Here is a 12,068-nt window from a genome sequence, read left to right as displayed (position 1 = left end):
AAATAATGTGTTCACGAACACTTACCGAACGAGATTTTATGTTCGTGTTCGTTCATTAAGGAAATTAATGTGTTCACGAATGGTTCACGAACATAAACGAACACAAATAAAATTCAGCAGAGCCGAGAGATTAAAACTGATGTATTCATCAATCTGAATAATGAATGCCTGGAAACGAATTGAATGAACACGAATAAGGGCATGTTCATGTTCGTTCATTTAACTTTAAAAGAACACGGACACTTAATCAAATAAATATTTATGTTCAGGTTCGTTTATTTCAAAAAGGACAATTCTGTTTGTTTGTTTAAAATCTAAACGAACACAATCAAACAAAGATAAACGAACATACATTAACAAATGTAAATGAACACAAACAAACATAAACGAAATTAAATGAAAACACTTAAATGAACACAAATTAACAAATATAAAACCTTTAAGCAGATGGCCTATCTAGATAATATTTAATTATTTTATACTAATACATAAACGAACATAAATAAACAGACATAAGCGAACATAAATAAAGGAACATAAACGGACGTTCATGAACATAAATGAATGAACGGAACATGTGTTCATGTTCATTCATTTAATTAAACGAACACAAATTTTTTGTTCATGTTCGTTCGTTTATTAAATAAACGAACATAAACGAACTTCCCACCGAACGGTTTACGAATAGTACACCGAACGTTCGATTTGTTTACAGACCTAATAGTAGCACTCATCTACTCCAACTTCTTAGAAACATTATGCCTTTTAGGAAGTTCAAGAATTTCTTGCAACGATCCAAAAGCACCTACATATGTATTTTTACCCACAAGAAAATCACCGAGATCATTCACGTCAAGTGTAGCTACAATTCACCATGAGCTTTACCGAGTATGTAAAAATACAAAAAGAAAATAATAATAATAATAATAATAATAATAATAATAATAATAATAATAAGCAAGAAGAAAAACTCATGATAAGTTAGAAAGAGAAAACAACCAACTTTTTTCTCATTCCAAAATCCAATACCCTATTTAAGTTTGAGTTAAAAATGATAATTCTGGAACTTAGAGGGTATAAAATAATTTTTCTGGTTTCTAGACCCATCACGTTACGCGATGGGAAGGCAGTAACAATTATCGCACTACGCGATGTATTTCATCAAAATCAAGAAAAAGGGGGTGCCACGCTATGTGATGGTCAAAGAAGAAGGGGGCATCGCGCTACACGATGACCACATTAAGTAACCGAATCCACGTGTCCAACCAAGTGGTGAGATAATATGAATTGCGGCGTCGCGCTATGCGATGGCCACAGAGAAGCCCCATCGCGCTACGCGATGGAGGCCAAAATTTGCCTATAAAAGGGGAGCTATGGGTTTGAAGCTCCTTCATCCCTAAAATACCTCCACGTACACACACACTTAGTATTGAGGAGCGTGCCCGATCGTCGTGAAGTTCCGAAGTCCTGTTTTCTCAAGAATCGTGCGATCCCTACCAGTTTTACGAACAACCCTTATGAAGTCATTGCGATCCCTACATAAACATCAACAACAAGGTAAGGATTAAGGCACATATTGATGGGAGCTTCAACCATGAGATAGAATCTGCCGTGCAGCTTGCGCTAAACTAAAATTAACAAAAAGATGGTCTACGGTCTCAACTCGCTCTTCACAAACAAGGCACTCCTCTAAATTATGATTTGACACTTATATTGTTCTAGCTAAAGCCACCAACGATGGTAATCTATCCCTTCCAGCCCCCAAAGCTTGAATGCCCACCTTTTTTTGGAACTTAATTCCAATCAAACAAAAACTTAGTATATATCAACGTAATTCACAGCTAACAACCTAGCTTTAAGTTTTTTTTAACTAAAAGTTCTCCTAAAGCATCATGAGCCCATGACCACCAATCTTCTTCCAATGACAAAGAACTCAATGCCAGAAACTAGTGGTAAACCGATCGTTAACCAACCAAATGTAGGCGACTTCTAACGTAGAACAAAAACCAATTATTGTTGAATAGTCAACACACCCAAATCGAAAGACAGAAGATTCTTATTAATTCAAGTTTGTGAAACTAGCGTGTAAAAAAGGTCCTACCGGGAGTCGAACCCAGGTCGCTGGATTCAAAGTCCAAAGTGCTAACCACTACACCATAGAACCGACAACTGTTTTATGTCTGTTTACACTCTTTTTATTTGAATACGTGAAACTGAAAAATTTTAGCTAAACTTTATTAACAAAGATGGTAAGTTTTAAAGTTTTATGGAAAAATTAAATGCACCAGAAAAGACAGTTGTTTAAATAAAAAACATACTGAATTCGATCTAATTATTATTATTATTATTAACTGCTTAAACAAATAAATTATTATTATGTTATTTATGGTTAATAATAGAATAGTTTTTGGGGACATCTTTATATATTAATTATTTTAGGTTATGGGATCGCACTTATATATAACTAGAATTTTCGACCCCGTGCGTTGCAGCGGGGTGAAATAGTGAAAAGAAACAATAGTATTCGGGCACACGTGCGTTGCGGCAGGCCCATAATAATATTAATATAAAATTGTTAACTGGAGGGTCAATACATCGTCATAGCTGCATTGTACATTGCTATGCCAAAACGGAAGTATTGTCATAACCATAAAACAAATCTCAAAAGGCGTAATCACAATAGGCTCAAGTCCACATGCACCATGGTTGCATAATAAGTCGTCACACCAAAGTGCGTAATCACAAAAATCACTCCACTCAACTTTTACATATAATGTCTTTCCACTTGTTGAATTTGAACATAAAAATCCTTCAACTCAATTTTGCATATAAAAGTCTCTCAACTCAACTTTTATATATAAACCCTAGTAAATTGAAACAACAACTCACAGTTATGAACTTGAAACAAATGATCGGTAACCTTTTGCAATTTGAAATCGACACGAGGTATGTAATCGGAATATATATTAATAAATAAACTTGAAATCAAACCACAAGAATGAACATATATATATCAACGTTTATTTTTCTCGTTTGATGTCACTGATTTGTGTTTCTTGATTTTTCATTCTCTCATGTTTATTTTTTCCTTTTTGATACTTACATTCATGTTTGATAATATTCATATATTAAGTTTTATAGTTATTTAGTTTCATGTCATTTGATTATTTGACCGTATGTATGTTTATTAATTATCTAGTGTATAATGGCTATCTTAGTATCGAGTTAATATTAAATTATTATTAACGATAGCATAATATGGTTTCTTCATACTTATTTTATTTTTGTAATACTTTATATTTGTAGATGTTAGAGAGTGGATCCAGTAGAAAACAATTTTTATGTAAGAATGGTGCGAAAAGATATTAACCATCCATATATAAATTAAGGGTTGTTCGAAAACCAGTAGAAAACAATTTTTATAGATGACATTTTGATATATTCGAAAACCAAGGAGGAACACGAACAACATTTACGAACTATCTTGGAGCTGTTGAAGCAGGAAAAGTTGTATGCCAAGCTGTCAGAATGTGAATTTTGGCTACAAGAAGTACAATTTCTAGGGCACGTTGTTAACCGACACGGTATTCATGTAGACCTGAGCAAAATTGAAGCCATTAAAAATTGGCAGGCCCCAAAGTCACCAAAAGAAATTCGCCAATTTTTGGGTTTAGCTGGGTATTATCGGCGTTTTATTGCTAACTTTTCAAGCATAGCCCAACCTTTAACCCTTTTGGCTCAAAAAGATCGCGATTACGTGTGGGGAGAAGATCAAGAAGTAGCTTTTCAATTGCTGAAACAGAAACTATGCCAAGCCCCGATACTGAGTCTTCCAGAGGGAACTGATGATCTGGTAGTTTATTGTGACGCGTCCCGGAAAGATTTAGGGTGTGTGCTTATGCAAAGAAACAAAGTCATAGCATACGCTTCTCGACAATTAAAGGTGCACGAGAAGAATTATACCACCCATGATTTGGAACTGGGCGCGGTTATTTTCGCCCTCAATATCTGGAGGCACTATTTGTATGGCACCAAGTGTACAGTATATACCGACCACAAAAGCCTACAGCATATTTTTGACCAGAAAGAACTAAATATGAGGCAGAGAAGATGGGTAGAATTGTTGAATGATTATGACTATGAGTGTCACACCCTCAATATCCACTAACGGAGTTTTACCGTCAGAGGGTGTGAACTAACAGGATCGGAATCATCAGTTATAATAAAACCATAAAACAAAGTTTCAAAACCATGAAAACGTTTACGAGTAATTGAATGCGGAAGCGTAAAAACCTTTAATATTAATATAAAATTGTTAACTGGAGGGTCAATACATCGTCATAGCTACAATGTACATTGCTATGCCAAAACGGAAGTATTGTCATAACCATAAAACAAATCTCAAAAGGTTTAATCACAATAGGCTCAAGTCCACATGCACCATGGTTGCATAATAAGTCGCCACACCAAAGTGCGAATAATCATCACAACCATAAACGAATCTCAAAATGCAACAAAAAAAACTTAACACGAAGAAGCTACAATGAAATTAGACGCATATTAAAATGTTAAGCTGAGGCTTAGGTCAGTAAAATGGCTGCAACATACGTTCCACGCCAAAAATCAAAACATCATTGTAGCCATAAACCGATCTCAAGAGGTGAAATAACAATAGACTCAGGTCCGCCACATGGATTAATAAAAGGCATTTAGTGTTTTGTGATGTTATGCAATTATATATGGTGTTTTGTTTGATGAACAAAAGTTGTACAATAGTGGTGGAAATTGAAATCCTTGGTGCTGGAATAAGATATCCAAAAGCAGCAAGGAGATGGGTCAAAGTAAGCTGATGTAGCAGTGGAAAGCGTACGAAACAAAGACAAACGATTGTTGAAGATTAATAACCACCGATGATGTATAAGATGAACTCATCCACCTTATGTCCAAGAAAATGTTCCAAGACATATCCCGAACTAAAATCCTAACTGAAATTCAATAAGCTATTATGGCTGAAATTGAACCAAAACAAAAATGACCAAGCACAAATTGGGAAAATGAGTATCAATTAAATCAGAAGGCACAACTCCAACAAACAACGAACACGTTACCTTAAGCTGATGCTAGAAAAACAAAAAAGGTAATCGTTTGCTATGATGATACGTGAAATCGCATGAATGTAAACACTATTACGGCCCTAAAATTCAGAAGTGTTAGTCTCCAGAGATGTAAAAACCTCTCATTATGCATTATTTGTTTGGACGGTTAACGGTTGTCAAGCTGTAGCAACCATCGCTAAAGCCACCATCAGCGCAAACAAATAATGTCGGCCGGAAAAGGGGGGGTTTACAATGTATGAGTAGCGACACGGTCGCTACGGTAAATCGCAACTGTCATCGACAAAACCCTTGAAAGCCAACGACCAAAACACACCACACCTCCGTCGCCTAAGGTTCAGAAATCTATGTCCTCAATAGACCGAAACGAAACCCCCCAACAGTATTGTGGAAAGGCGGCGTGGGTCGAAGGACGGAAGGAGGAGCTCGGTAGGGCAGGCGAATAGGACAATAAAAGAGTAATGTGGAAGTCAAGAGAACCAGTGTACAACTTACCATGCAGAATATACAACCAATTATGCAACACAAAGTTGCAAATTGTATATATATATAATATATCAGCTATGTGGTGGTAAAGGTGCAGGTATTATCTAGCTAAGATTACGGACGTTCAAGCCTCACAAGAGGAAAAAAAGGATGAAGATTAAAAATTGGTTGCTAAAAAAGGGCAAATATTATAAAAAACCAACATATTTTCTGGTTTGGCTCACAAAAATCACTCCACTCGACTTTTACATATAATGTCTTTCCACTTGTTGAATTTGAACATAAAAATCCTTCAACTCAATTTTGCATATGAAAGTCTCTCAGCTCAACTTTTATATATAAACCCTAGTAAATTGAAACAACAACTCACGGTTATGAACTTGAAACAAATGATCGGCAACCTTTTGCAATTTGAAATCGACACGAGGTATGTAATCGGAATATATATTAATAAATAAACTTGAAATCAAACCACAAGAATGAACATATATATATCACCGTTTATTTTTCTCGTTTGATGTCACTTATTTGTGTTTCTTGATTTTTAATTCTCATGTTTATTTTTTTTCCTTTTTGATACTTACATTCCTGTTTGATAATATTCATATATTAAGTTTTATAGTTATTTAGTTTCATGTCATTTGATTATTTGACCGTATGTATGTTTGTTAATTATCTAGTGTATAATGACTATCTTAGTATCGAGTTAATATTAAATTATTATTAACGATAGTATAATATGGTTTCTTCATACTTATTTTATTTTTGTAATACTTTATTTTTGTAGATGTTTGAGTGTGGATCCAGTAGTAGAAAACAAGTTTTATGAAAATAGTGAGAAAAGATATTGACCATCCATATATAAATTAAGGGTTGTATATGAGGTGGTTACATTTTGATAAGTACGCAACTTCTATCTTTATTAAAAAGGGTATAATTGGCATTTCAATTCAATACAAAGGAAATGGAAATGGCGACAATTATGGAATAGAATCATTAATATATTTTTCAAATTTTAAAAAAGTAGTTATCAACACCATTTTAAATAATAACAGTACATAATGGACATATTCCCTTTATCATAATTTTGTGTTGTTATCCTTGTATATGTGTTTTTGTACTAGCACAATCACATAAGAAACACACTGAAATTGTGCATTGTATAACACTACATTGGTCAACATAACATAAGAAACACGCTGAAATTGTGTTGTTATACTAGCACAATCGCATAAGAAACACACTGAAATCATATATGTGTTGTTATCCTCGTATATGTGTTGTTATATTAGCACAATCACATAAGAAACATACCGAAATTGTGTTGTTATCCTCGTATATGTGTTGGTAGGTTTGTTGTAACTACTTATTGCTGCATGTTTCATAAAAATAGGAATGGGCTGGACTTTGATTTTGTTAATTACAATAGTACCCTTTTCTATTTATTTATTAATTTCTATTTGGTGGCATGTGATTGGTTCTTACCATTCTCACAAGAAACATATTTCTCATTAGATCCTTCCTCTATAGTGATAATACTTATGAACCAAGTCATGAAGATTATGAATTGTAATACTCGTCATCAATGGACATTGAAGATGAAGATCTTGTTATTACTTCATATGCAAAAGTTGAGTTGAGGGACTTTTATATGCAAAAGTTTAGTTGAAAGACTTTTATATGCAAAAGTTGAGTTGAAAGACTTATATATTCAAAATGAACAAGCTGAAGGACTTTTATATGCAAAATTTAAATTGAGGGACTTTTGTGAGAAATACTAGAAAATATGTTGGGTTTTTATGGTATTTGCCCTTAAAAAAATCAAAAAATAAAGTCTAACTAAATTGATGATAATAAAATTAGACAGTAATATAAAGAGCGTATATAAAAATAGTTTTGAAGAATATAATTTTTAGTTCTAAACCAAAATCACATAAAAAAGAGCTGAAGAAATTAAATATAAAGCATCACACTTGAGCGAGAAGATTATAAAAAAAGTTGTTTGATGTGTGTCTAATAACCCTATAATAATGAACCTCACAACTAAGCTTTATTATTAAAACGAAAATCCTAAAACCACATACAACCGGCAAGTGTACCGATCGCAAGTAGTATAGACCTAGGAAGTCCGAGTATCGAACATATGGACACGTAAGAGGCTAACGATCACTAATCCTAGACAAGACCTACCTTAGAATAATATTTAATTGATTTTTGCTTTTTAATTACTTAACTGAACTAACTGGACTAACTAACAAAACTTAACGGAAAACTAACTGTGCTAACTTAGGATGGAGAAAAACGTTTACCTAGGTCTGAATCAAATTGTAGGCCTAAAAAGCTAATGAATTGAATGACTTCAAGACATCGGTTCCTAAAGATGACACGACTAAGGATCGCTTGGGCTCACTGGATTACCTCTCGGGCTCACTCAATAAACCCTAACTACTCAAAATCGGCTAAAACGACCAAACCGGGAAATAATTGCTAACGTGTTCTAATTAAGGATCACCTCTCGGTCTCACCAACACTCGACCCTAATGGCAATGAATACTACACAACCAAGGATAGAGGAACAATTCAACTTAAACTAAAATAGATCAACTAGTCGCTCAAAACACCTAAACCTGACAAGAAACGGACTCGCTCTCGCGCAATCCTTATTCTAGCATGCAAAGGTAATGAGACGACCCTACTTCTTATCACCTCTCGGTCTCAAAGAAGGTGTCTAACCGTTGTACTTTAACCAAATAATCATGCAACAAAACCCTACGGTGGTACCTACCGCAAACAAACCCTAAACACAAAGTCTAGAATCAAACAATGCACCGATCAATCAATACAAAACTAATCAATCAACACACGGGGTTTATGCAATTAATCACCAAAATTTCCAGCCCTTAAACACAACCTATTTAATGTCTAAATCAAACTTTACAATAACAATTAAGGTCTATTAATCAAACAATCCATAAAACCTATCAAACACTAACAATAATCATCATTCCTAGGTAGAACTAACAAGATTAGCCTATCATATTATTTGGACAACAGCATATACTCATTAAAAACTCCATAAAACTAATACCAATCATCTTAACAATCGTCCAACAATCAATTCTAATCATAAACAATTCAATCTCTCAAGTACTTGCAAAACAATTCAACAATTAAGCAAGAAACTAAAAGTGTATGAACAATAGAAAAGATGTAAGGATATGAGATGTTCCGGGGCTGCTCTCGGCTGTAAAAAACAGTGGTGAATGATCCCGAGGCTTGGTTCTTGTGTCTTCTTCCTTCCCTAGCCGCCACAACCTTCAAACCCTAGCCAAAAAAAGATTTCTCCCTTGCTTACTTCCTGCTGCCTGCTGCGATCGGCTGCTGTCCAGCCCCCTAAGGTTTTTTTATTTTTTATATATTATAATATAATATAAAATTTGGGCCTCCATGATGCATACGAGCCGGGCCTTGAGTTTTTACCTGAAAACGTATGCGTAAAAGGCTCGTAAACTACTCCAAAAGCTCGGTTTCTTTCTTTCTTTCACCCAAAACCCACAATATGAATAAAATTATGTAAAACCTATCTAAAACAAGTTAAAACACATAAAATGTAATACAAAAACATAGATAAAAGGTGCGGAAAATACGTGTGTTTTACAACAAATCATTGCTATTGTTGTCGACTTAAAGTGTTTGTGAGAATCGAAAAAAAGATTATGAGAATGTTTGTTCTATTAGGTTTGGGTTCAAATCTTACTATACTATTAAAGCAAGACAAGGTTTCCACGTGGCACTCAACTAGCATGTAAGACCCGAATCCTACAGTTGGTAATCATACAAGAAACTTATAAAAATTTAAAACCAAGAAAAATTTTGTTTTATTTAAAACTGATTCAGAGTAAATAACAGCGGAATAATAAGTGCCAAGATTCCCAAAACTTAACAAAATTTTCTTTTAAACTCAAGGCAACCCATTGCATTTTAAAAACTAGTTTAGAGTATGATGTGTTGTAAAACACACTTATTTTTGCGCCTTTTTTATATGTATTGTATTGTATTTTATGTGTTTTAACTTGTTTAATATAGGTTTTACACAGTTTGTATTATCTTGTAGGTTTTGGGTGAAACAAAGAAAGAAACCGAGATTTTCGAGGAGCTTAATGGACTTTTACGCATACGATTTCATGACCAAGCTCAAATCCTGGCCCATAAGCATCATGGAGGCCCAAGTCTTACATTATATCATAATATATATATAAAAAAAAAAAAAAAACCCTAACACCCCTAGCCTTGGCCGATCGAAACTGCAGCAGGGAAGAAGGAAAGGAAAAAAGTTTTGTGGCGGCTAGGGTTGGTGTCTTGGCGGCTTAGGAAGGAAGAAGAGGCAAGGAACAAGGCTCGGGATCATTCACCATTAGTTTACATCAGCCGGGAGCAGCCCATAAACATCCATATCATTTCATCTTTCACATTGTTCATCATCTTTATTTCTTGTTCAATTGATTACATAGTTTTGCAATTATGTTAAAGATTGAAGTGTTTATGATTGTTATTGATTGTTGAATGAATTTTGAGATGATTGATATGAGTTATATGATGTTCTTATTGAATGCTAGCTGTTGTCCAATTATGATTCTCGGCTAAACTTGTTAGTTCTACCTAGGAATGATGATAATTGTTAGTGTTTAATGAGCTTGTTGGATTGTTTGATTGATAGATGTTAATTGTTATTGTAAAGTTTGATTTAGACATGAAATAGGTTGTGTTTAAGGGCTGGAAATTTTGGTGATTCATTGCATAAACCCCGTGTGTCGGTTAAATAGTTTTGTGTTGATTGATCGGTGCATTGTTTGATTCTAGACTTTGTGTTTAGGGTTTGTTTGCGGTAGGTACAACCGTAGGGTTTTGTTGCGTGAATTTGAGGTTAAAGTATAGCGGTTAGGCACCTTATTAGAGACCAAGAGGTGATAAGAAGTTAGGGTCGTCTCATTACCTTTGCATGCTAGATTAAGGATTGCGCGAGAGCGAGTTCGTTTCTTGTCAGGTTTAGGTGTTTTGAGCGACTAGTTGATCTATTTTGGTTTAAGTCGAATTGTTTATGTATCCTTGGTTGTGTAGTATTCATTGCCATTAGGGTTGAGTGTTGGTGAGACCGAGAGGTGAGTCAACATTAGAACACGTTAGCAATTGTTTTCCAGTTTGGTTGTTTTAGCCGATTTTGAGTAGTTAGGGTTTATTAAGTGAGACCGAGAGGTGATCCAGTGAGCCCGAGCGATCCTTAGTCGTGTCATCTTTAGAGACCGGTGTCTTGAATTCATTCAATCCATTAGCTAGTTAGGCCACAGTTTGATTCAGACCTAGGTACACGTTTTTCTCCATCCGAAGTTAACACAGTTTGTTCCCCATTAAGTTTTCTATTTTAGGTATCACGTCTTATTTTTGAAACTCTTGAAATGATTATTATAAATGACAATTATAAAAACTTGAACTCACTCAGCTTGAGCTGACTTTGTGTGTATGTTAGTGTGAGTTTCAGGTTAGGACGAGGATGCTTACCGCTTGGACGTGCTAGATGCTACTGGGACGGTTAAAGGCATATCTAGTAGTAAGGTTTTGTTACTGAACATTGTCCTTTTCAATTAATACTTAATACATTGAAATTTGGTTTTGGTATAATTCCAGGGTTTTGGGAACTTTTTTTAGTAATTATGATTTTTCCGCTGACTTATACTCTGAGTTGGTTTTTGAAATGGAATGAATTGTTTTGAGTTTAAAAATTTTGTAAGTTTCGTGTATGATCACCAACTGTAGGATTCTCGGGATTCGGGGTCTTACACTTCTAGCCCCCAAAGCTTGAATGCCCACATTTTTTTGGAACTCAATTCCAATCAAACAAAAACTTAGTATATATCAACGTAATTCACAGCTAACAACCTAGCTTTAAGTTTTTTTTAACTAAAAGTTCTCCTAAAGCATCATGAGCCCATGACCACCAATCTTCTTCCAATGACAAAGAACTCAATGCCAGAAACTAGTGGTAAACCGATCGTTAACCAACCAAATGTAGGCGACTTCTAACGTAGAACAAAAACCAATTATTGTTGAATAGTCAACACACCCAAATCGAAAGACAGAAGATTCTTATTAATTCAAGTTTGTGAAACTAGCGTGTAACAAGGGTCCTACCGGGAGTCGAACCCAGGTCGCTGGATTCAAAGTCCAAAGTGCTAACCACTACACCATAGAACCGACAACTGTTTTATGTCTGTTTACACTCTTTTTATTTGAATACGTGAAACTGAAAAATTTTAGCTAAACTTTATTAACAAAGATGGTAAGTTTTAAAGTTTTATGGAAAAATTAAATGCACCAGAAAAGACAGTTGTTTAAATAAAAATCATACTGAATTCGATCTAATTATTATTATTATTATTATTATTATTATTATTATTATTAACTGCTTAAACA

General features: G+C 34.5%; 2 non-coding genes across 2 annotated transcripts; both read right to left on the bottom strand.

Moving 5' to 3' along the window:
- Nucleotides 1-2,092: 2,092 nt before the first annotated feature.
- On the bottom strand, nt 2,093-2,164 carry TRNAQ-UUG (transfer RNA glutamine (anticodon UUG)). The gene has a single exon. It is a non-coding gene; the product is annotated as a tRNA-Gln (tRNA).
- A 9,613-nt stretch (nt 2,165-11,777) lies between these two features.
- TRNAQ-UUG (transfer RNA glutamine (anticodon UUG)) lies at nt 11,778-11,849 on the bottom strand. The gene has a single exon. It is a non-coding gene; the product is annotated as a tRNA-Gln (tRNA).
- Between the last annotated feature and the right edge of the window lie 219 nt (nt 11,850-12,068).

Source organism: Bidens hawaiensis, unplaced genomic scaffold (assembly GCF_021521415.1).
Source record: "Bidens hawaiensis isolate Kalapana, Puna unplaced genomic scaffold, B.hawaiensis_p1.1 tig00002572_1, whole genome shotgun sequence".
Lineage (NCBI taxonomy): Eukaryota > Viridiplantae > Streptophyta > Magnoliopsida > Asterales > Asteraceae > Bidens > Bidens hawaiensis.
The sequence above is the reverse complement of the archived record's forward strand: the minus strand, read 5'-3'. Positions and strand labels throughout refer to the sequence as shown.